The sequence below is a fragment of the Megachile rotundata genome, chromosome 1 (assembly GCF_050947335.1).
Source record: "Megachile rotundata isolate GNS110a chromosome 1, iyMegRotu1, whole genome shotgun sequence".
NCBI lineage: Eukaryota > Metazoa > Arthropoda > Insecta > Hymenoptera > Megachilidae > Megachile > Megachile rotundata.
The window spans coordinates 21,389,624-21,411,655 of NC_134983.1; the positions used below are offsets into that span (position 1 = coordinate 21,389,624).

At 39.7% G+C, this 22,032-nt stretch overlaps 1 protein-coding gene across 8 annotated transcripts in view; it reads left to right on the plus strand.

Moving 5' to 3' along the window:
• LOC100878345 (transcriptional regulator ovo) overlaps nt 1-22,032 on the plus strand; it is a 160,541-nt gene that overhangs the window by 49,894 nt on the left and 88,615 nt on the right. For all 8 annotated transcript variants that reach the window (XM_012290081.2, XM_012290076.2, XM_012290079.2 and 5 more), the window contains exon 2: nt 21,851-21,971. The gene's annotated coding sequence lies outside the window, so the exon portion shown is untranslated. The remainder of the gene's footprint in view (nt 1-21,850; nt 21,972-22,032) is intronic.

The following is a 22,032-nucleotide window of genomic DNA, read 5'->3' on the forward strand; positions in this document are numbered from 1 at the left end:
AATCTGTCGAAGCGAAAGACAGAAAAACGGGAGGAGAAACGACGACGGTGAAGGAGGTGGAGCGAACAGGTAAGAAAGAACGAAAGGGGAGAAAGGAAGAGGAGAAGCAAAGAGGGGAAAGGGAGGAAGTGAAGTGAATTAGCGAAGGTATACGACCGAAAAGGAGGCCACGATCGTTCGAGTAAACAAGTGTCGTGGCCGTGGCTCCGACCAGTTCCACCTTTCTCATCTTGTTCCGACGTTCTGTCGCCATGGCCTTTAACGCGCGTACACGACCGTGTTCTGCTTCGAAATTACTGACGTCATCCTAACTTCGATCCACCGTTTTTCGATCATCCTCCTACACCGATCGCGATACATTTACCTGACTCCGCGCTTTTTATTCTTCTTACGCCCCGGGCTTTCTTGCATAACTCGCAGTTTTATAACTTGAATTGCTCTCTTCCTGTGGAGGAGTTGGTTAGATTATGTCGCTAGAAGTCGTTGCAATTTTTATTACATTGTTAGTGTTGCCGAAATTGTGGCTGCGTTCGTTGAATGTTCAAATGCAACATTATAATCCATTTCATGTAATAAATGTTCAAATGCGACATTAAAATTCAAATCATATAATTGAGGTTCAAATGTAATATTACAAGCCACATCATAAAATAGATGTTCAAATGCCACATTACAATCCATTTCATATAATAAATGTTCAAGTGCAAGATTACAATCTATATCATATAATAGATGTTCAAGTGCAACATTACAATCCACATCATATGATAGATGTTCAAATGCAACATTACAATCCACATCATATGATAGATGTTCAAATGCAACACTACAATGCACATCATATAATAAATGTCTAAGTGCAACATTACAAGCCACATCATATAATAAATGTCCAAATGCAACACTACAATGCACATCATATAATAGATGTTCAAATGCAACATTACAATCCACATCATATAATAGAGGTTCAAATGCATCATTGCAATCCACATCATATAATAAATGTTCAAGTGCAACATTACAAGCCACATCATATAATAGATGTTCAAATGCAACATTAAAATTCACATCATATAATAGATGTTCAAATGCAACATTACAATCCACATTATATAATGGATGTCCAAATGCAACATTAAAATCCACCTCATATAATAAATGTTCAAATGCAAAATTAAAATCCACCTCACATAATAAATGTTCTAATGCAAAATTAAAATCCACCTCACATAATAAATGTCCAAATGCAAAATTAAAATCCACCTCACATAACAAATGTCCAAATGCAACATCACAATATATATCACATAAAACTTCAAAAATTGTTTTGACATAAAAAATATAATACAATGTAATGTTTAGATATAAAAACCTCTGCATACATGTCCCACGCAAGGTTTAAATATTCAAATCTAAAGTTAACTTTACATGGTCCCTGTTTTTACGTATGGGTTCAATTTCCTGTAATCTGAGATATCTGTGGAATTAGAAAGTCTTGGCTCTCCGTGTATAAAAGTAATCATATGTATCTTCTATAGAAACGTAACCTTAATTGGTCATTTCACTGTGACGATGAAATCTGTTGAAATTTTTTCTTTTAACATCGTTCACGTTGCATCGCTCGAGATCTATCTCTACTTATACGGACTTTTACGTATTTAGCAACATCAGAAATCGATGACGTTGTTTTCTAATCGGGGCTTGTCGGATCATCAACGAGTATGACCAAGCATTACATTGGCACGTGTTGTATGACCAGGCATTACGAGGATTATGTAACCAACAGTTATATGTTAGATCGCCACATGTTGTATCGCCATGTATCGTGGTGCTACTTATTAAATCGTGACTCGAAATTCGATACATAATTTTAGTTATTATTTGTAGCAATATGGCGATATAACGAGCGCGTATGCTGCAGAGTACGCGCTCGTTATATCGCCATATTGCTACAAAAAATAATTGAGGTTATGTATCAAATTTCGAGCCAACTCTTCAAATAGTGTTTTTTAATTTATTATTTTATAAAATAAACGGCGCAAAGACTCCAACCTTAAATGTAATTAATTATCAACTACATATAAGTACATATAATTATTTGTCAGTATAATGCAATATAATTAATCATCAAGTATAATTGAATATAATTATTTGTCAACTTAATACAATACAATTGATCATCAAGTATAATTGAATATAATTATTTGTAAATCTAATACAGTGCAATTAATCATCAAGTATAATTGAATATAATTATTTGTAAATCTAATACAGTGCAATTAATCATCAAGTATAATTGAATATAATTATTTGTAAATCTAATACAGTGCAATTAATCATCAAGTATAATTGAATATAATTATTTGTCAACTTAATACAATACAATTAATCATCAAGTATAATTGAATATAATTATTTGTAAATCTAATACAGTGCAATTAATCATCAAGTATAATTGAATATAATTATTTGTAAATCTAATACAGTGCAATTAATCATCAAGTATAATTGAATATAATTATTTGTCAACCTAATGCAATACAATTAATCATCAAGTATAATTGAATATAATTATTTGTAAATCTAATACAGTGCAATTAATCATCAAGTATAATTGAATATAATTATTTGTCAACCTAATACAATACAATTAATCATCAAGTATAATTGAATATAATTATTTGTAAATCTAATATAATACAATTAATCATCAAGTATAATTGAATATAATTATTTGTCAACCTAATACAATGCAATTGATCATCAAGTATAATTGAATATAATTATTTGTCAACTTAATAGAATACAATCAATCATCAAGTATAATTGAATATAATTATTTGTCAATCTAATACAATACAATTAATCATCAAGTATAATTGAATATAATTATTTGTCAACCTAATACAATACAATTAATCATCAAGTATAATTGAATATAATTATTTGTCAACTTAATAGAATACAATCAATCATCAAGTATAATTGAATATAATTATTTGTCAATATAATACAATACAATTAATCATCAAGTATAATTGAATATAATTATTTGTCAACCTAATACAATACAATTAATCATCAAGTATAATTGAATACAATCATTTGTCAACCTAATACAATACAATTAATCATTAACCCAATATAATTAAACACAATTAATTACCAACCTGATATAACTAAATACAATTAATTACCAACTTAACATAGCCAAACATAATTAATTGTCAATCTAATATAATCAGATATATTTAATTTCCCTTCCAACATAATAAAACATATTTACCTTGCAATGCAACACAATTAAATATTAAATAATTGCAACCAGCAGCGTTTAACACGCATTCATAAAGAAGTGCACCTTAAAAAAAAAATGTTATTACGAACGTCACCTTACGCCCGATATAATCTTCCTCCATCAGAATTTACCTTATAAGGAGTTTCGGATTAAAACTATGTAAATTAATTCGCAGGAGTGTAATCTCGCGGTAGTTACGCTATCAATCGGTCGAGTTACACTTGATCTCTTCCGTCGCTTTTTGTGCCATTTTTGCCCCGCGTTTATCCCCTTCAAGATCAAGGTCTCGCGGTATTAATATGATTGCAGAAGAAAACAATCTAGGTTAGCACGAGCGTAGACATGCATAATCCCATGTGCACAGGGTGACTCACTGGTCTGTTGCTATCTGGAATAACGTTCTTTTCGCGTATAAGGCGTTCCAATTTCGTGTCACCATTTTCAATGTCATCCGAGGTGATTTTTACCGCGACCGTAATAAACGCGATTGCGGAGGAAATTACGGAGCAAGGGATTACTAGTATGGTAGATTCGAATTATATTTTTGATTGATGACGTGCCATATTTTTGAAATATTATGGACTGATGTACCAGGTAATATTGGGCCGAGTTAGGGTTAGATTACGGTCAGTTTGGGTTACAGAGGGTTATCGAGTTATTGAGGTCATTATATTGGGTCATAACTGCACTCGTAATATTTACCTCGACCCTAAGAGGTAAATTAAGGGATCCAAAATATAGAATTCTTACAAGTGTTCTATATAAAATTAGCGGTGAAAAAAGATGCGAGTAGCGAGAATAATGATAAGACAAAAATGAAGAAAAATGCAACGCGATACGATGTTAAGAATTTGAGTAACGTCCGCGGTTAACGTTCGCGATAAATCATTCGGTCAGGAGCGTACGGAGTGTGAAGGAACGAAGTATAGCAGTCCGGTTAAACCGACTAACTTGATCCGAGGCGTGCATGTGAGTCAGTAAGACGTTTGCACCGTGTGCCACACCCCGAAATGCATTTTGCATTCCGTAGCGAGCCGCAATAGCGAACACAAACCACGCATTCCACCTTCGAGGACCTGCGCCGGCTTTCGCTGCAAGGTGAAACACTTCCGTCTGATACCGCCAGCGTTACCATTATTCTTCTTTTCGAGAATCCGTTCTTTTCCGTCGACAAATTCACTCGTTCCGCAGCAACGTCCAATTATTGCACAACAATTATTTACACTTCCTTTCATTTTTTAATCGCGCGTATTGCCGGGTGCTTGTCAGCTGCCACGACGCGATAACGTTTATTGCGATATAATGTTCGGTGATATAACGCGTTGCGATGTAACGTTATACGGTTACTGTTGCAGTACAGTGCGATGCAGGGACAGTGTGGCGTTTACAGCGCGCCGTTATTTCGATGCGATATAGTGCGGTGTAATTGCAACGCGTTGCAGTTACAACGCTTTATGAAATGACGATTAACGGTTAGGTTAGGTTAGATTACAGTGCGATGCAGGGACAGTGTGGCGTTTACAGCGCGCCGTTATTTCGATGCGATATAGTGCGGTGTAATTGCGACGCGTTGCAGTTACAACGCTTTATGAGATGACGATTAACGGTTAGGTTAGGTTAGGTGTAATTTCAAGGTATAACAATTACGACGTGCCGCAGTTTCAACGCGCTGCAATTGCAACGTGTAACGATCTGAGTTGTGACGATATAATACGTGGCAATATAGTTCGTGGCGATATATAGCGAGGCTATAACTCCCAGGTACAGAATGAGTTGTGATCTAATTTGTGGCGATATGTCGCGAGTCTATTTAATATGTAAGAATATAACTCTTAATTTTTCCACGCGTCGCCATCTGATACGTGGTGATATGCTGCGTGACGGTGCAATGCGCGGCGATATAATGAGTGGCAATATATCACGAGACCAGATAATGCGTGCAAATATAATTTTTGATTACGTAACGCGTTACGATTTCATATGTGGTGATCTAATGCGTGATGATACAATGCGCGGCGATATAATGAGTGGCGATATATCACGAGACTATATAATGCGTGCAAATATAATTTTTGATTATGTAATGCGTTACGATTGCATACGTGACGATGTAGTGCGTGACGATACATTGTGCGGCGATATAATGAGTGGCGATATATCACGAGACCATATAATGCGTGCAAATATAATTTTTGATTACGTAACACGTCACAGTCAAAATTACATACGTGGTGATCTAGTGCGTGACGATACAAAACGTGGCGATATAATAAGTGGCGATATATCACGAGACTATATAATGCGTGAAATATAACGTTTGATTATGTAACGCGTCGCGATTTGATACGTGGTGACCTACTGCGTGACGTTATAATAGGCGGCGATATAATGAGTGGCAATATATCGCGAGACTATGTAATGCGAGCGAATATAACATTCGATTATGCAACGCGTTGTGATTTCATTTTTACGTGCGATTACATGCGATCTAGTGCGTGACGATACAAAACGCGGCGATATAATAAGTGGCAATATATCACGAGACTATATAATGCGTTAAATATGACGTTTGATTATAGAACGCGTAGCGATCTGATACGTGGTGACCTACTGCGTGACGTTATAATGGGCGGCGATATAATGAGTGGCAATATATCGCGAGACTATGTAATGCGAACGAATATAACATTCGATTATGTAACGCGTCGCGATTTCATTTTTACGTGCGATTACATGCGATCTAGTGTGTGACGATACAATACGCGGCGATATAATAAATGGCGATATATCACGAGACCATATAATACCTGCAAATATAACGTTTATTTATATAACTCATCGTGAACTAATACTTGACAACATAATCTGTGGTGACACAATACGCGGCGATATACCGCGACACCACAAAGTTACTACACTAGAGTTCATTCGAAAATGACAATATAACGAGAGACATTATTTTTAATCTTTGCGTCTAATTAACGTAAAGTAGGGTTATATGGCATCAATGAAACGTATCAAAAGAAGGCGTGTACCAAAGTAGATTTATATAAAGCTTGCAAATTTACAAGACTTCTGCCGACTATTTACCTTGCAATGAGTCATTCTATTCGCGTGTTACCTTCCTTATTTCCAGACGACTAAGGTTCTCCGAAGCAAAGTTATTCGAGCCGAAAGTTCGTACTCGGTATCAAAACGACGGTGAACGGTGATCTTGACGCGTGAGTACCTACGGTCGCTCGTTCGCTCGTGTATTCTTCCACTTTATACAGGGTGCTCGATTATCAATACCTTCTGCGAATCTCTCCTCACACTCCTGAATTTCATAATGCAACCACATGTACTCTCTTTCCAAATTTCTTCGTTTTGTCAGACGCGGAGGAAACAAAATTCGTCTATGATGAACTAACCCTTAATTAACCCATATCGAATTTTACAAAATTTTTATACGATGTGGAATTCGATCAAACAGACTTATTTGTTTAGGAGAAGACATTTTTCCAGGCACTTTTATTGACATTAAAAACATACGTTAAACAGGAGATGGTCATTGATTACCTTCTGTCTTCAATCAGTATATTAGGATACAAATATGTTTCTAAGGATTAGAAAAATGATCCTTTCAAAATATATTTTTTTCGGTGAAATATCAGAGGTAAGGTATGTAATTCGTGGAGCACCCTGTATGAACGCGTGTAACTGTTGGTGTCACACACGGAGAAAACGGTCAAGGCCACCGTACGTGTGGATGCTTCGTGGAGCAAACTAGAAAGCAGCGTAACAGAGCCAACGGTGATCTTCTTATCTGAACTCTTCTTTACCTGGGTAATTTCTGCCCTTCGGCTCTTTGATTTGTCTTCGTGGCTCTCGGTCAATTTGTCACCTACGATAATTATTTTACTAACAAACTTCGTTCCTTTTCTCTTAAATCTATCAGTCATTCTCTATATTGTTCACCGTACAACTACAGCACCGTTAAAATTATTACTTCAAAATCTAGCGTTTATTTATCTAGCTGTTATTCATTTAACTTCTACTTATTTTTTGACTCGTCTTTATCAAGCTTTTATTCTGTTGTCAGAAGCTTTAAATTTTAAGCTTGAAATTGACATACAATAAGCGCCGTTTTATATTATGTCCTCAAATTGCATCAGACCCTTCAAAATCGGCCATATAACCCGCGTCCTGCAACCCTCTACGTATTACGAGTATTTGTAAATCTTCGAACAATCGGTAAACGAAGAGTTTATAACGAAATACGAAGCTTTTCTTCGACTTTACGGCACACCTTCGAAATACCGTTCCGAATATTTTCAGAACATTCCCAAACCTACCCTCCGCAGGAGGTAACTTTCATTGTTTCATTCGACAGGACTCTTTGTCACCTTTCCCTCGAGTGCGAAGGGTGAAAGTGCAATTTCGTGGAAGTACAAGTTATTCCTGAGCCGATTATTTGTAACAGAAGAAAAAGGATAGGTGGAAGAGGTTCGCTGTTACAACCGTGTCGTAAAACGTTTTGATAACTTTTCACGATCGAGTGGTCGCGTTTCGGTCAGTTAAATACGGTCAAAGTTGCGGCTAGCGAGACCGAAAATCCACCCGAGGAGTTTCTTTTCTCTGCGTCTTACCTACGTTTACGATCGTCCGAGGTAATCCGCGATCCACTTTCGATGGCACGAACTCGTGTCCCTCGTTTAGCCTCGATAAAATACGATCGTGCAATTTCTTTGTTGTATCGGGGCGATTGTTCGAAGGGCTTCGAAAGCATTGCGCTTCGCGGACACTCTGTTAACGCTACACTGCTACCTCTCGCTAAGAACTAGCTATACACTTCACAGTTTCTCAGTTACTATATTTACAAATTTTCGAGCTTCTCAGTAGGTGTGTTTTTGTATTCGTTCATTTAATCATTTTTATAATAGTTTAAATTTGCTGATTTTTAATTTCAATGCTGATACTCAATTTCATTGCTGATACTCAAATTTATTGCTGATACTCAATTTTATTGCTGATCCTCAATTTTATTGCTGGCACTTAAATTCATTGTTGATACTCAGTTTCATTGTTGATCCTCCATTTCATTGCTGATACTCAATTTCATTGCTGATACTCAGTTTCATTGTAGATACTCAACTTCATTGTTGATACTCAATTTTATTGCTGATATTCAATTTCATCGTCGATACTCAAATTCATTGTTGATACTCAATTTCATTGCTGATCCTCCATTTCATAGTTGATACTCAATTTCATTGCTGATACTCAATTTTATTGTTGATACTCAATTTCATTGCTAATACTCAGTTTCATTGTTGATACTTAATTTCATTGCTGATCCTTAATTTCATTGCTGATACTCAATTTCATTGTTGATACTCAACTTCATTGCTGATCCTCAATTTCATTGCTGATATTCAATTTTATCGTTGATACTCAAATTCATTGTTGACACTCAATTTCATTGCTGATCCTCCATTTCATAGTTGATACTCAATTTTATTGCTGATACTCAATTTCATTGCTGATACTCAGTTTCATTGTTGATACTCAACTTCATTGCTGATCCTCAATTTCATTGCTGATATTCAATTTTATCGTTGATACTCAAATTCATTGCTGATCCTCAGTTTCATTGCTGATATTCAATTTTATCGTTGATACTCAATTTCATTGCTGATTCTCAATTTCATTGTTGATACTCAAATTCATTGCTGATCCTCAATTTTATTGTTGATACTCAAATTCATTGCTGATCCTCAATTTCATTGTTGATACTCAAATTCATTGCTGATCCTCAATTTCATTGCTGATCCTCAATTTCATTGTTGATACTCAATTTCATCGTTGATACTCAATTTCATTGCTGATCCTCAATTTTATTGTTGATCCTCGTTCGAAGTTTGTGAATTACAATGTTGAGGATCAGCAATGAAATTGTATAGACCGTGGTAGCCGACGATCGTGGTAGACTTCCGTTCGGTTTTCGCGAGGGTCGGAAAAAAGAGTAGGAAAAAGATAATAAAGTTCCAAAGCCGATTAATAAAGTCGTCCCTGAGATGGCCGGCGCTGGCGCGTCTTTTTCGAAAGGAAACCGAAAGAAGGAGGAAGAGAGCGAGAGAGGAAGATGGCCGCCGCGAGGACTCGGAGAAAGAGAAGAGATCGCGAGGAGTCGGAGCGGCTGTCCTTGGATGCTCGCGGATCGGTGGCCAACAGCAGTCAATGACCTAACAACGCCTCTTGTATCCACGTCGCTTGCTGGCTCGCTTCGCTTCGCCTCGCCTCGGCTCGCTTCAGCTCGCCTCGCTCGGCTCTGCAAGCTCACCTTCGAGTTCGAGTTCGCTTCGAGACAGACAGAGAAAACCGGCAGGTTTTCTCGACGGTCTCGAAGGGCTCCGGGGACTCCTCCGCTCATTACCTTTTCTTACCGATACTTCTGACCGACTGCCTCTTCGATTCCTCGTTTCTAGATTCTCCTATCGTCCTCGTTCGTCGACTGACGTTCGAGTTCGATATACGCGCGTTACATGGCCGGGCTGGTCAAATCAAACATGCAAATTGCTTACCGATACGGACTTTGTAGCGTTTCTACCAGCTATGACTCGAGGATATAACTATCGTCGGTGTAAATTGGGGATATATCAGCTAGCGGTAGAACTCGAGAATATAACGTCTTGCAATATAACCCGAGGATATGCGTGTTGCGATATAATACGTGGCATATAACGCTTGAAGGTACATCGCCTGATGGTCTAATATGTGGCTATGTCGTGCGTGGTTTACCACCTGCGGCCATATAATGTGTGGTAAGTTCTACACGTAGCGATATAATACAAGGATATATTATAGGTGGCGATGTACCGTATCGAAATGAATTACATGAAAATTTCTATGTATTTCGAATGTTGCATGTGGCGATATAATGCGAGATGATGCAACGCATGAAAATTCATACAAGCAATGGTCTAAGGCGTAGCGATATAGCGCGAGATGATGTAACGCATGGAAATTCTTATGAATAGTAATGTAATGCGTGGCGATATAATGCGAGACGATGCAATGCATCGAAATTTGATGCATGATGATTTAACGTGTGGCGATATAACGCGAGACGATGTAACGCATTGAAATTCCTACGCATAATGATCTAGTGCGTGGCGATATAACGCGAAACAATATAACGCATGTAAATTTCTACGCATGATGATCTAACGCGTGGCGATATAGCGCGAGACGTTGCAACGCATGGAAATTCCTACGCGTAGTGATTTAACGTGTGGCGATATAGCGCGAGACATTGCAACGCATGGGAATTCCTACGCGTAGTGATCTAACGCGTGGCGATATAGCGCGAGACATTGCAACGCATGGAAATTTCTACGCGTAGTGATCTGACGCGTGGCGATATAGCGCGAGACATTGCAACGCATGGAAATTCCTACGCGTAGTGATCTGACGCGTGGCGATATAGCTCGAGACGTTGTAACGCATGGAAATTCCTACGCGTAGAGATTTAACGCGTGGCGATATAGCGCGAGACATTGCAACGCATGGAAATTCCTACGCGTAGTGACCTGACGCGTGGCGATATAGCGCGAGACGGTGCAACGCATGGAAATTTCTACGCGTGGCGATATAGCGCGAGACGTTGCAACGCATGATGATCTAACGCGTGGCGATATAACGCGAGACCATGCAACGCATTGAAATTCCTACGCGTAATAATTTAACGAGTGGCGATATAGCGCGAGACATTGCAACGCATGGGAATTCCTACGCGTAGTGATCTGACGCGTGGCGATATAGCGCGAGACGTTGCAACGCATGGAAATTTCTACGCGTAACAATTTAACGCATGGCGATATAACGCGAGACACTGTAATCCATGTAAATTCCTACGCATATTGATCTAATGCGTGGCAATATAGCGCGAGACGATATAGCGCCTGCAAATTCCTATGAATAGTGATATACCACGTGGCGATATAACGCACGACAATTCCTACGCATCATACAATAATATAATTTTCTAATTGCATCAATGCGATTTTACAGTCTCATTAAATCGATACTCGCAAAAAGTAAAAATACATATCTCATCAATATCGATTTAACCTATCCGAAACTTCTTTTGGTTCATTCTCAAATTTTTGGAAGGTTGCATATATTAGTGACGGATAGAAGCAGAAAAAGCGCGGATGTTACATGAAAAAACCATGAAAACGGAAATGCGTGTAGCACGAACGTACGACGGCCACGGAATCACCGTAACCCTGCTCATTGGTCCTCTTCCCATGACCCGAATTGTATTGTGCAAACGCGTTCCTATTCAGGTTTCTTCATTCTTCTTCGTCAATACGCGCGCAAATGCAAAGGCACATGTTATTTTTGCAAATTGTAGGATATGCATTCAAATGGCCACGTACCACTTCCATCCTTCGTTTGGTCATTTCTGCGATAATTACGAATTCGATCAAAGGAACATGTCAGTCTATTCATTCATTAAATACATTAATAATTTAGGAACATAGGTGATAATAAAATTCATTTCAGTTTTTGTCAGAAATTTAAAATTTTCCAAGTAATTCATTTGCTATTTCTTTCGCTGTTCTTTTGAGAAAGCGTGCAATTCGTTGCATTTTGATGTCGACATAAAATCCTGATTTATAGTTACAAATAAAAATCTTTTTTGGCTGTGATAATCGATGGTGTATATGAAACTTTCTAATTAGTAACTTTCCGCAAGGAGCGGAAGCGTTCAGAGGAAACATCTTTCTCTCCGATCTTAGCGTTCGATTTTCGTTCTTAATCGATTCGATTTTCCAGCCCGTTCGCGGCAGATGTGGCTCTTTCACGGACAGGAAAATCTGGGTCGTCATAATAACACCGTTCACGCCAGGAACTTGTCTGAAAGGGTTTCGAGGTATATTTCAACGGCGAAAAAAAGGGGATCGTGAATATTGAATGGATTCGTTTTCTATGAACCCACGAGTTTTCAATGGAACCACAACCGTATCCGCGTGTACGAGAAATGGATCAGTTTCGTGAGAAAGAAAAATTCTCAATCGTTCATCGAAGTGGATTGTGTTCTCCGATCGCGATTCGCGCATACTTAAACAACAAAGAAAAGTATAAAACTTCCGAAACTTAGGAATCGTAAGATCGTCGGATTCACGCACGTATCCCTATTCGAAGAAACTATACGTCGCACTTAAGTGCACACCTCGAAGCAAGCGATATCTCAAGAATGCAATTGGACTCGGTCCAGCCGAAGCTTTAATTAAGCAGATAATTAGCAAGCAATATCTCAAGAATGTACCGACTATCAGAGTCGAGATTCATTCTAATTACTTTTCGCACTTATACCGGTAATTTCACAGAGTTCCAGATCAATATTGCCTTCGCTGTCACTCGTAATTGCAATCAACGAGAAGGATAACCATAAGTGATTAAGGAACCGCCTTTGACCTTATACATTTATATCGCTTTCTTTCGTTCTTAAGGTGAACGGGATACGATCCTAACGTTATTACTCTTGACACTGCTATAAATACTTGAGATGCATCTAATACCGTTTCAGATTTCCGGGTATAAACAAGAAGAGATTTCAAACGGTCTCTCGATGTCTTTTATTGCATATATTTTTTTTAATACGATGCATGGTGACGATTTAATATATGTATCTATGCATGATGATTTAATTAACGACGACATGATATGTTACCATATAATGCATAGTGGTCGAATGCGGAAAGATACAATGCATAGTGTTTTAACGCGTAGCAATATGATATGGTGCGTAATAATCTAACGCGTGGTAATATAATGCGTGATGATATAATGCGTGGCGATATAACGCGTCGAAAACCAATGTGTGGCGATATAACGCGTGGGAGTAAAACGCGTGGTAATGCAACGCGTGGCGATGTAACGCGTGGGAACACTACGCGTGGAAATACCACGCGTGGCGATATAACTCGTAGAAACTCCATGCGTGGCGATATAACGCGTAGAAACTCCACGCGTGGCGATATAACGCGTAGGAAATCCACGCGTGGTGATATAACGCGTAGAAACTCCACGGGTGGCGATATAACGCGTAGAAATTCCACGCGTGGCGATATAACGCGTAGAAACTCCACGCGTGGCGATATAACGCGTAGAAACTCCACGCGTGGCGATATAACGCGTAGGAACTCCACGCGTGGCGATATAACGCGTAGGAACTCCACGCGTGGCGATATAACGCGTAGAAATTTCACGCGTGGCGATATAACGCGTAGGAAATCCACGCGTGGTGATATAACGTGTAGAAACTCCACGGGTGGCGATATAACGCGTAGAAATTCCACGCGTGGCGATATAACGCGTAGAAACTCCACGCGTGGCGATATAACGCGTAGAAACTCCACGCGTGGCGATATAACGCGTAGGAACTCCACGCGTGGCGTTATAACGCGTAGGAACTCCACGCGTGGCGATATACCGCGTAGGAACTCAACACGTGGTAATATTACGCGTGGCAATATAACGCGAGACTCTACATATACATTTCGCTCCTACATTTGCATAAACTGACTCGACTCGCAATTTAACCTCCTGCATCGCTGCACCAACGCCCGGCAATATAACAAGATTCCCCCGCATTCATCTCCTCATTTCCATAATTACAAAGAAGATTTCCAACTGTCCGATAGCTTTTGACAGAAGATAATTCCGTGATCATAAGCACGTTAATGGAGGTGTTTGCAGGTCCTCGAATTCCGTCGTCGGACATTGAAATACAATCGGGATTACGAGGATCGGATTAAGAAGGGGTTAACCGAGCTTAGAACAGTGACTCCACTCGTCGGTGACTCGAATAATTTACAATAGGAATTCGTTGGAAAGATTATAGGAGAAAATTAGCGGTTAAACGCGAGTTAAATGCTAGCCACTGTTTGGGACTCTCCGCTAAGACCTTAACCCTTCGGAGGTTGCTTTATCTTCTTCATTGAGTAATAACGCTTCCGTTACGGGGGACCAGTCAATACACTGCAACCTGACATCCTTTGCTATTCGAACTTTCAATGAGAACTTTTCTTGTCCATTTCCTGCGTCGATGAATACCGCCTTCGAGTGGGACAGGTTGATTCTTAAGGATGGCTCGAATGGTTGATTGTATACCAAAATGTTTTGAATCCATTAGAGGAAGCTTGAGTTGCAGTTTACTAGCATTGCTTTCATACTGCAATATTAATCGGCAATAAACTGTTCATTCTTTACATTCGTTAAAAGTAAGATAGATATTTATCTGTCTGAAAGTGTACGCGTAAGCAGCGGCCGGGGGTTAACGACGGGTCGTTTAAACGTCCAAACGAGCCCAGGTGTTGGCCGATTATCCTAAAATCACGTGGAAAAAGTTGCACGATAGTTCTGGAAGGTTACGTCACATCCCGACACCACAAGGTACCTTCCAGGAATTTATAACGGAACTCGATTTCGTCATTCAGGATTCCGTGGTCGCTCGTACGTGCCTGCTTTATTTTTAGACACACGACTACGATCATCTCGCTTCGTGGACACGCCGACACGCATGATTCTTCTTTAAAAAAGATCATTATGATGATCTGATAATTTTACAGAAGAGGTACTTTCTTCAAATTTTTATGTTCTTTTGCAACTTTTTTGGTAAGTACCTTTGTTCTGTATTTAGGTGGCGATACGGGAGGCGATATAACGCATGGCAATATATCGTGTGACTATTTAATAGCGATTTGTTAGGTGGCGATATAACGGGTGGCAATATATTGCGTGACTATTTAATGCGTGACAATTTAACGCGTGGCAATTTAACGCGTGGCAATATAATGTGAGGTGAAATAACGCGTAGAAACAAAATGCGTAGTGATACAATGCGTAGAAACCCAACAAGTGGTGATATAACGCATAGAAACCTAACGCGTGGCGATATAATGCGTAGAAACTCAACGCGTGGTGATATAACGCATAGAAACTCAACGCGTGGCGATATAATGCGTGGTGATATAACGCATAGAAACCTAACGCGTGGCGATATAATGCGTAGAAACTCAATGCGTGGCGATATAACGCGTAGAAACTCAACGCGTGGCGATATAACGCATAGAAACCTAACGCGTGGCGATATAATGCGTAGAAACTCAACGCGTGGTGATATAACGCATAGAAACTCAACGCGTGGCGATATAACGCGTAACAATATAACGCGTTTAAACTCAACGCGTGGCGATATAACGCGTAGCAATATAACGCGTAGAAACTCAACGCGTGGCGATATAACGCATGGCAGTATAATGCGTGGGGATATAACGCGTGGAAACCCAACGCGTGGCGATATAATGCGTAGAAACTCAACGCGTGGTGATATAACGCATAGAAACTCAACGCGCGGCGATATAACGCGTAACAATATAACGCGTGGAAACTCAACGCGTGGCGATATAACGCGTAGCAATATAACGCGTAGAAACTCAACGCGTGGCGATATAACGCGTGTCAGTATAATGCGTGGGGATATAACGCGTGGAAACCCAACGCGTGGCAATATAACGCGTGGGAACTCAACGCGTGGCGATATAACGCGTAGTAATGCAATGCGTCGCGATATAACGCATGGCGATATAACGCGTGGGAACTCAACGCGTGGCTATATAGCGCATGGTAATGCAATACGTGGCGATATAACAACATATTAAAATATTAAAACTATACTTAGCACATTCGACAATTAAAATATTAAAAATTTAATACCAAGTGAAGTTCATTAACAACCCCTTTATCAACCCCTTTTTCTTCAGCAAAACACCTTCCAAGAACATCGTCCGCGAAAGAAATTCGCTGGAAATTCAATCGAGTATCGTAGAAGAAAGGCAACCGGGGAAGAAGCTTCCTCCGAGCGCAGTTTCCTTTGTCCTAGATTAATGGAAAAGAAAGGACACAGGTGGGGTGTAGAGCAGAGGCTAGATCTATTTTTCCCGTGACCTCGGTCGAGGATCCTAGAGCCTCTCGTATTAGAAACCATCCATCCATGGGTCCATCGAAATAGAAGCGTGGGAGAGAGGGACAGGTGGTTCGAGTTATGGTTTGCTGTTCAGTAGCACCTTACCGTATATTCGATATTTCTCTTCCATATCCCGTGGACACACCTTGTGGGAAAGCTTCGACGTGGCTCGATCGGATGGATGGAAAAAGGGATCGATTTCTATCCGTCGATGTGTTGTACCTGGGAAATTTTTGCATACAAACGTCTGCTCTCAAAATGTGTTAATGTAGGTCGATATATTTTTCAGCTTCTATTATAATCTTCCGCTTTCATTGTGTTTCGACAAATAACAAAGATCCTTAAATTGTGAATTTACACGAAAACAAAGTTAAAATTTTGTGGCTTAATGAAGGTTTTCGACAACGCGAGGCCAATAAAGCACGAGCGAAGCTAATAGCCCTGTTCGCCTAAGAAAATCACCGCGTTACAAATTAACAAAAGGATAATTGCGAGCGGCCTCGAAAATTAGCCGTTTCATTAACCGGTTTGTTAATGATAATGGAAGGGACTGGATAAAGTGCGTTAACGTCCACGCAAAAGATATTGATGTAATAATGGACGGCTCAGGCCGATGATAGTTATATACAAGTATAACAGCCGCATTACGCTTGAATACTGTATTTTAGTTGTATGCCAAAGAAAAGGGAAGAATCGTCCTCTGACAAGAAACAGAACTATGCAATTAAGCCAGATGTCAGATATGAATCGGTGCAAGAAATAAAATCAGTTATTTATTCCACGCTCTCGAATTAATAGCGAGTAATTAAATTCTTAACTTATGTACTTTGCTTCCATTTAAATTATTGTCGTTTTCTTGGTCTTAAGAGTGGTGATACGAAATTTAGTAGCGGGAGAAACACTTCAAACTGTAGAATAGTTTGAAGTATTTATAAAATTTATATCGCATTATATTGCCACGCAATATACTGCCACGCGTTGAATCGCCATGCGTTGTGATCCCACGTGTTATATCGCTGGGCATTGCATTACCATGCGTTATATCGCCACGCATTGAGTTCTCACGCGTTATATCGCCATGCGTTGGATTATCACGCGTTATATTACTACACATTGCATTACCACGCGTTATATCGCCACGCGTTGAGTTTCCACGCGTTACACCGCCATGCGTTGTGATCCCACGTGTTATATCGCTGGGCATTGCATTACCATGCGTTATATCGCCACGCATTGAGTTCTCACGCGTTATATCGCCATGCGTTGGATTATCACGCGTTATATTACTACACATTGCATTACCACGCGTTATATCGCCACGCGTCGAGTTTCCACGCGTTACATCGCCATGCGTTGTGATCCCACGTGTTATATCGCTGGGCATTGCATTACCATGCGTTATATCGCCACGCTTTGAGTTCCTACGCGTTATATCGCCATGCGTTGGATTATCACGCGTTATATCGCTATGCATTGCATTACCACGCGTTATATCGCCATGCGTTGGATTATCACGCGTTATATCACTACGCATTGCATTACCACGCGTTATATTGCCATGCGTTGGATTATCACGCGTTATATTACTACACATTGCATTACCACGCGTTATATCGCCACGCGTTAAGTTTCCACGCGTTATATCGCCATACGTTGGATTATCACGCGTTACATCGCCACGCGTTATATCACCACGCGTTGCATTACCATACGCTATATGGCCACGCGTTGTATTTCCACGCGTTGAATCACCACGCGTTATATCGCACGTACCGTATCACCACTTACTATATCGCCCCGCGTTGCATTATTACGCACTATATCGCGTTGCATTGTATATCCACACGTTATATTGCCACATACATAGATGTATACATAAGCTTGCATATACAATGTATACACAATCGTCATAAATAAAAATATGAACATTCTTATTAAACCAAAAAAATGATTAAATTATTAAACATACTAAAAATAGAATAATAAAAAAAAAATAATACAAAGAATCATTAAACATTCTAAACATAAAAGCGAAAAGGTTCCACAAAACATACGACCGTTATAGTTACATTTTAACCCGAAGTGACCTAACCCAACTTGACCGGCAATAAATAACGAATAACGAGGTATATTCCGTTGGATCGTTCCAATTTCCAAAAATCCCCTTTCAGGTATAGCGTTTGCTCGTCCATTTCGTGTCGACGTTTCCGCAAACCCTGTAATATATATGGGGGTAATAAAGCAGTATTTTTCTGAGCCAACCCCATTGTACAACGCAAAAGAAGAGAACGAATGGTGTCCCGTCGACTATTTTTAAGCCTTGCCTACTGTCCATAACGGAATCGGTGGTTTTTTTTCCACCTTCCGACAATGTACTCTGTCCGCGGTCCCAAGAAATACCCGACCTTAACCAATCACATGTTTTATGGGGGTCGATATTTTCCAGTGGCTAACGTTGGCCGGAGAGAAAATTGCCGTAATGTGCAAGTTTTACTGCGAGGTTTGTGTCGGGACTTCGACTCGGCAGGACGTGCTTTTCCTTTTTAAAGGGTTTTATGAAGGACTTTTATATTTTGGGTTATTGTATTCTGGTAGTTTTATATTTTGATGCTTCGATATTTTGATATTTTCGGACTTTGATCTGTCGATTTTTTGATAATTTGATCTTTTAGTATTTCAAGCTTCCGAACTTTTTATGTTTCAATTTTTCGATCTTTCGATATTTTGATACTTTGTTTCGGACTTTGATCTGTCGATTTTTTGATAATTTGATTTTTTAGTATTTCAAGCTTCCGAACTTTTTATGTTTCAATTTTTCGATCTTTTGATTTATTGATCCTTTCTTTCGAACTTCGATCTATCAATTTTTTGATAATTTGATCTTTTGGTATTTCAAGCTTCCGACCTCTTCACGTTGCAGTTGAATATCAAATTCCTAAGAAAATTTACGACGACGTTTGCATTTTGCAAATGTCCGTTTTACGATATTATTTACGGACAACCCGGAAATTACCAACGTGTCAAATGACCAAAGTCCTCAAATATTTACAGAATGCATTGACTCCTAAGACTCTTGCTAATCCGGAGTTTCGCCTCGTTCGAAAAAAGGACGGTTATGGTCGCGGATTTCAAAGGGTAATCCACAATTTCTTGGATTCTTAACCCTTCAGGCACGTCGTAAACCACCCAACAACGAATTACCTCTTCCGAGTTAATCCTCCGCGTTACGCGCCGGAGTCAACTTTTTCCTCGACTTTTTCATCCCCTGTCAATGCACTGTCCGTTGCTGGACATTTTTTTACGAATCTTTTTCTACCGGCTCGATCAAAGCTTGTTACGAAGGACACTCTTTCAGAAACCAAAAGTTAAGTACCTCGTAAGCGAAGTCAATTTTTTGTTTAAACTTAAGCTGCTTTCGTACCCTTTTGCAGGGGAAAGTTTTTTGTCTTGGGGATACTAATTATGTGTACAAACATGAATCGTAAAATTAATACGATATATTAAGAATGAGAGGAGAATTGATTAGGAAAATTATTGAAGCTGATATTTGTTAGCAATGTGTTTTATGAAATTTTATGTCTTTTGTGTGTTTTATGAAATACCGAAGTACTGCTCTGTTTAACTATCTGAAATTTTACGGTGATTTACAATTTTTAATTCCTTGACGAGTCTGACATGTGACTCACTGTCCAAATGTGACTAATTTTATTTCAATTTTTAATGCACGTCAATTTGAGTCCAATCAGAATTTGCAAAGTGAAGAATTTATGAATACAAAATAACGTAACATTTAAGCTTTCATTATTTGTTTTAATATTGTATATATGAATATTAAGCACCCGATAAGTAAATTGTAACCAAAGAGTTAAATGAAAAGTTTTGAATATAGGAACTTAAATATGCTGTTTAAAATGATTACTAATATAAATTGAGTAACGTGTGCTGTTACAAAACAGTATTACGTCTAGTAATCATAAATAATTGTATAGAAGCCAGAAAGTAAGCAATGCAATCCGCCTTGATCTTGACTAATTACACGTTGGCATTTCGAAAGTAGACTCATTCGGTAACGTTACTCATCTAGTCCATTAATGCCGGTGAAAGATCTATCTTGCTAATTATTGTCATTAACGTACGTAATTCGTTGCGTTATCGGTTCTTACGTATCTTATGATGTACCGTCATCAGAATTGCGTGTACTAATGCGCTCGCATATTATAAACAAAGATCATGGTCTTCAAATTGATGTGGATGACTGAGTTTTGATGTTTTAAAACCCATTGAATGATCGGTAGATTGATGGGTCAGTAATTCGGTGGACTGCTAGATCGGTGGATCGATGGATCGGTGGATCGGTGGATCACTAGATCGGTGGATCGGTGGATCGGTGGATCGGTGGATCGGTGGATTGCTAGATCGGTGGATCGGTGGATCGGTGGATTGCTAGATCGGTGGATTGGTGGATCAGTGGATTGCTAGATCGGTGGATCGGTGGATCGGTGGATCGGTGGATCGGTGGATCGGCGGATCGGTGGATCGGTGGATCGGTGGATCAGTGGATTGCTAGATCGGTGGATCGGTGGATCGGTGGATCGGTGGATCAGTGGATTGCTAGATCGGTGGATTGGTGGATCAGTGGATTGCTAGATCGGTGGATCGGTGGATCGGTGGATTGCTAGATCGGTGGATTGGTGGATCAGTGGATTGCTAGATTGGTGGATCGGTGAATCAGTGGATTTCTAGATCGGTGGATTGGTGGATCAGTGGATTGCTAGATCGGTGGATCGGTGGATTGCTAGATCGGTGGATTGGTGGATCAGTGGATTGCTAGATCGGTAGATCGGTGGATCGGTGGATCGGTGGATCGGTGGATCGGTGGATCGGTGGATCGGTGGATCGGTGGATCGGTGGATCGGTGGATCGGTGGATCGGTGGATCGGTGGATCGGTGGATCGGTGGATCGGTGGATCGGTGGATTGGTGGATCAGTGGATTGCTAGATCGGTGGATCGGTGGATTGCTAGATCGATGGATTGGTGGATAAGTGGATTGCTAGATCGGTAGATCGGTGGATCGGTGGATCGGTGGATCGGTGGACTGCTAAATCGGTGGATCGGTGGATCGGTGAATTGCTAGATCGGTGGATTGGTGGATCGGTGGATTGCTAAATCGGTGGATCGGTGGATTGCTAGATCGGTGGATCGGTGGATTGGTGGATTAGTGGATTGCTAGATCGGTGGGTCGCTGGATCGGTGGATCAGTAATTCGGTAGCTCGGTGCATCGGTTAGCTCGGTGCATCGGTATTATGTACACATAATATTACTAGTACAAATACATCTTCTACATAAAATCCTCGATGAAACTCTCAAACCCTTAAGATTATATAATTTCAAATGAAAAGAAAAGTTTCTGTCATAACATGAATCTTTACAAGCATAAAAAATTAACTCTGCCAGATATAGAATGTTTTGTAGAAAAAGGTGTGGGTTAATAAAAGTTTTAACTGAAAGTGCGTTATATTTCTTTTGCAGATCCGACGGAAGGGTTTATGGCTCGTTCAGAAGTCGAAGGCATAAAAAGAGGAATCTTTTCAATCCACCGTTTCCAATACTTTTTTCTCAATCCGCATGCTGAAAATTCTCGTCATTAAAGGTGAGCAAAAAAAAAGGGTGAAAGTACGAGGGACGGAAGGATTAAGTCGATTATCGTATCT